This window comes from Lemur catta, chromosome 1, assembly GCF_020740605.2.
Source record: "Lemur catta isolate mLemCat1 chromosome 1, mLemCat1.pri, whole genome shotgun sequence".
Lineage (NCBI taxonomy): Eukaryota > Metazoa > Chordata > Mammalia > Primates > Lemuridae > Lemur > Lemur catta.
This window is the reverse complement of record NC_059128.1, coordinates 124,486,738-124,491,856: the sequence shown is the minus strand read 5'-3', so window position 1 is coordinate 124,491,856 and position 5,119 is coordinate 124,486,738. Positions and strand designations below refer to the sequence as shown.

General features: G+C 49.6%; 1 long non-coding RNA gene across 1 annotated transcript; it reads left to right on the top strand.

Moving 5' to 3' along the window:
- Window positions 1-312: 312 nt before the first annotated feature.
- Window positions 313-4,555, top strand: LOC123624874. Its single transcript, XR_006730243.1, has 3 exons — window positions 313-407; window positions 3,723-3,821; window positions 4,502-4,555. It is a non-coding gene; the product is annotated as an uncharacterized LOC123624874 (long non-coding RNA).
- The last annotated feature ends 564 nt before the right edge of the window (window positions 4,556-5,119 follow it).

Genomic DNA, 5,119 nt, shown 5'->3' with positions numbered 1-5,119 from the left:
AAAAGTTAACCTTTTGGAAGAGAAATTTACAGCTACAAAGGAAATTTCCATTTGCAAGGGTGTCTCCCTCTGCACTGGGAAGAGAGACTCTCCTCAACAGAGAAGCCATCGACCTCAGTCTGCCTGGGGGACTGTACCTTTGTGTTAGGAGCTTGCCCGGCTAGCTCCTCTTACCTGGGCCTTCCCCGGGCCATTTGCTCCTGGGGTTTGACCAGCCTTTGGAGATCTACCCTAGAGATTACTCATTTCTCCAAGTTGTCTCTCATGGAGACAGGAGGTATACACGCTGTTAAACCCCTGTTTGTGTTTCTCTTGTTAATCTGTCTTTTGTTACAGGGAAGCCCAGCTAAGAACTCACGAGGGGTGGAGGAGAAAATTACCTTCCCTCCCCTGCTTGGGTGCAACAGGTACTTAACTGGTGATGCCAAGTGACATGGGGAAAGTGAAGCTGAGGGGCGGCTGGGGAAGGCTGGCGTGCGTGAGCGGGTTGCTGTTTTTCAGCAGGGTGCTGGGGCAGGGGGCACTGGCAGGGCGTTCCGAGCAGAGACCTGGAGGCGGTGGAGGAGAAAGTGTACGCCCAGCTGGGCTAGGGGTGGCACGCAGAGAGAATGGCAGGAACAAAGGCCGGGGTGGGGGTGTGTGTCTGGGCATGTTGGACTAGCAAGGAGGCCGGTGTGGCTGGACAGAAGTGACCACAGGGGAGTCGGGGAGAGAAGGCCAAGGAGGCAGCCGAGAGTCCTACCTCTCAGGGCCTTGTGAGGTGAAGGGTTAACTTCGCCCAGAGATAAGTCTGGCCTTGGCCCTGGCTCCTGGGAGGTGATCCATGGCCTCGGGATGCCCTGTCTGATAAAAATGTCTTTTTACCTGGGGGCCCTGGGCCACACTATGTCAGCTTGATCTCTGGGGGGCCTGGAGACAAAAGATCAGCCAGGAGGGCCGTCACCACATCTGCGTGACCAAGCCCCATGGGACACCAGGGCTCTGCTGGGCTGTCCCAGTTGGCCCGTGACTTCCTCAGTGTCCTCCCACTGTTATAACCATGACCACGTGTGTGACAGCTGTCAGCGAGCTCTTTGAGTCTTTCAGTGAATTATCAAAACTGAGGGAGGTCTTGGGGATCCCTTGAAATTGGTGTCAGAAGTGAGAGCAGTGTTGGGACTGTCCCCTAACTCCACAGGCCTATAGAATGGTCTATGGAATTTGGCTTTTACTTTGTGTAAGCTGAGGGCCACTGCAGGCTTTGAGCAGAGGGTGACATGACATACCTTATGTTTAATTTTTTTGTATTTGTAGAGACACAGTCTCACTATGCTGCCCAGGCTGGATTCGAACTCCTGAGCTCAAGCGATCCTCCCTCCTCATCCTCTTGAGTAGCTGGGATCGTTGATACACTCGCATCACTGCACTCGGCGTCTGCCTTGTGCTTTGTGAGACCCTACAGCTGCTGTGCTGAGAAGGGGCTGGCGGGTTGGGAGAGGGTAGAGGCAATGAGAACATTCAGAAAGCTGCTAAAGTGCAGTTGAGGGAAGAATGCTGGTGGTTTGAACCAGGGTGGTGAGAAATATCACGTTTGTGTCTATTTGCAAGGTGGAGCAGATAGGATTTGCTGAGAGGGTGGGCTCAGTGTGTGAGAGGAAGAGAAGTCGAGGATCCCAGGTTGGGGCCTGAGCAGGTGGGAGAGAGAAGACAGCCCTGACATGGCAGGAGGCAGGCGTCCAGGGAGGAAGGATGTAATAATGTCACTTAGATGTTTCAGGAAGTGCCTACTCGAGGTGACAGTTGAATGGCTGCAGAGCTGAGCTTAACCCACAGGCACTGCCTGTGCCCTCAGGAAAGCGGTGGGAAATACACACACATGTGTGCATGTGTACATACATACATACATGTGGGCGCATGTGTGTATGTCTGGGAAATGTTGCCTCTGGTTTAAAAGTCAGGGTTGTGAATTCATCCTATTAGCAACAATTTGTCGCCATAGGTAACAAGAAACAAACATGGACTCCTAGAAAGGTAGTTGGAAGAACTGGGCCAGCTTTTGCAGTGCCTGCCTGGGGCGTGGCTGGGGCCCTGCACGCTTCCCAACATACTGAGCAAGCCCTTTCTTGTGTGATGCACAACGCTACACCCTGTCTCTACAAAAAATAAAAAATACAGCCAGGTGTGGTGCACACACCTGTAATTCTAGCTACTCAGGAGGCTGAGGCAGGAGGATTGCTTGAGCCAAGGAGTTGGAGGCTGCAGTGAGCTACAGTCATGCCACTGCACTCCAGCCTGGGCAATAGAGTGAGACTCTGTCTCAATTAAAATAAAAATGTTCCAGATGACATCCTTTTTAAATCACAGTCCCGTTAGAGCAAAGTAGCGGTGGTGCAGTTTCGCTGTCTTTCTCTGTAGAGGGACTCAGTCGGTGCCATCGTCACATACCGCGTCCGATCAGTGAGCCGCAGTGGCAGGGAGGGGGCATGATGGGTGAGCAGTTGGATCCAAAGTGGGTGCAGTGGTGAGGGGGGTCCTGAGGGTGGAATGAGCACGTTACCTGCGCAGTGGCAACAGCAGGCGATGGGGGTCCAGAGGAGGGGGAGAGTTGAAGGCAGAGGAGGGAGAAGATAGACAGACAGCCTTGAACAAACCCCCCAGGGGGCTTTCAAGTAAATGTTCACAAAAGTGTGAATGGAAGGGGAAAGGTCGGGGGTGGGCAAGGGTGGTGGGAGGGGTCGCACTTTCTTGTTCCGGCAAAGGATGTGACGGAACTGGCATTGAGAAGGATGAACCAAGTGTACCTTTCCGTCGCTTGGACTATGCAAAGGCTGAGAAGTCAGCGTAGCATTTGCTCATCGTCATGCTGGGATTGTAGACCAGCGTCTTAGCCTGAGTTTCCAGAAAGCAGATGTGACAATGCAGGCGAGGCTTAAGAGCATGCACTTATGTGGTGGAGTGTGGCCTAGTGGCAGGAGCAAAGGACGGAGTGGAGCATGGAAGGACGGAAGGAGGGAGAGCCACATGCAAAGGTGTGTCGTCGAGCTGGGCACAGCTTCCGTGACTCATCTCGTGAGCTGCCTAAGAGGTGTCTGGGTCATCAGCTCAGGGAAAGAAAGGAGGGATGCATGTGTCCACTGGCTCTGTTTCTTCCATGGTCAAAGGTTCGCCCCACGGGGTGTTAGTATCCCCCCAACTTCTGGGCGCTCCAAGCTGGTTCCCACGTGCCAACCACCACACCAGGGCTGGCAGTGGGGACCTCAGTCTGGATGCTGTTGGGCTGCTCCTGCAGGTCAGATGCCAGCAGTAGGTGAGACTGAGAGGGTGGTGAGTGGCGCCCAAGGGGCACCTTGACTGAGGCAAAGAGTCAAATACAAGTAATGACTTCAGGAAACCTCTTGTCGTGGGAATACTCTGCTATTGATGGAAATCTAGTCAGTGGGCTCCCTCCAAGGCTATTGGTGACACCTGTCGTCTACTGTAAAGTCACTCCTGTGACAGAGAGCTACCGTCTGTCACGGGCCATTCGTTGAAATCAACTTTGTCCAGCAGGCTGAGGGGCTTCGTGGTTCATCCTCGGTCACAGGGCCAGAGTTGGCTGAGCTTTGGCTTTAGCGAAGCAAAGGCAGTTAGTTATTCCATCACCTTGAAGGCTGGCAGAGAATGACAAGGAACCAGGAGACCAGGTGAAAGCAGGGACGGGCATAACTTGGGAATAATGGCAGATTTTTATCTCTCTCTTTTAGATTCTTACAGGAAGATCTGGCTCTAAATAAGAAGTCCCTCTGCTGACCCACTTGAGAAAAATGGACCCAGAGAAACAAGAGTTAAACAAGCCATCCTTGGTATTTTTTACCCAACCTTGCCTTAAACTCAATTATGCAATGCAAACTAGGTTAAAATAAATATTTAAGGGTGGAAGGGGGATGGCAGACAAGGGCAGGAAAGGGCTAGAGCCTAATGGTTTGTATCTGGAAACCATCTGATTCTGCCACCACCTTCTCCACTTCTGCCCACACCTCAGCGTTCTCGAGACAATGGGCAGAAGGACTTGTTCCTAAGCAACTTGGAAGTTCTGTCCCGGAGGCTGTGGTGAAGCTTTCTGTGTTCCTACCATGACTCTATCCTCACGCTTCACAGCAGGGCAGTTGTCGAGCTGCTCTTGGGATGATTTTTAGGCTGTGTCTACACCCAAGAGACTGACCTCTTGTAAATGCCTGTGGTTTTTGTGCAAATGAAGACACAGTTGATGAATGCTTAGCTAGGAGTTGTAATGATAAGTTCAATAACCCTACCACAAACTGAACTGTAATCTTTATTTTGCTTAAGCTTGCTGAATGTCAATTGACATTTTGTACTGGAAGAACCTGCAGCTTAGTTCCAAAATCCACCATGCTTATTGTCAGATACACGTGAATTCACTTGTCTAGAGAGGCCTGTGTGCTGTGAAATGATTAGGAAATGGTCTTTCATTGTGATTGTTTACCCCAAGTCTAATAACAATGTCCTGCTTTTTCATTTCCAGAGCTGATATCCTGGCTAGAAAACCTGGAATGACCCAGCATACCGAATATCTTTGGAAGACCCTTATTTTGCCTGAAAAAGAAAGTCATGCATTTGGAATAAATAACATGAAATGATGTGAATGGTGGAGACCCCAAAAATTTCTCTTCCAAAAAATTTCTGCAGATAGGTGCTCAGGAAGGCCAAATGCTCTGCAACCGTATGAAGAGGCTCTGGGAGAGGCGCCAATGTTTTGTTTATTGCTTTAATAAGGGATTATTTTTAAATGTGTGGTATTTATGCATATGAAATTGTTTTAACTAGGACATCTCATTTCCTAAACTCTGTAGATAAAAGTGAATTGGCCATAATTCAGGTTAGCTCAAAATGTATCATTTGATTATCTTTGTGTTGGATGACCAAATCACTAACCATGTCTAACCTTACTCTCTTTTGAAAGTTTATTAGTTTTCACATAATACTTTTCCTGTGTACTTAGCTTTTGATACAGTTCCTTTGAGTCATCTAGTAAGATTGTCCAGGTGAAAAATTTCTGATATATGTTCAACTCATAGATTCCATTTCTAAATCTCCAAATTAATCTGCTTCCATTCTTGTCACCCTCTGCTACCTTCCTCTG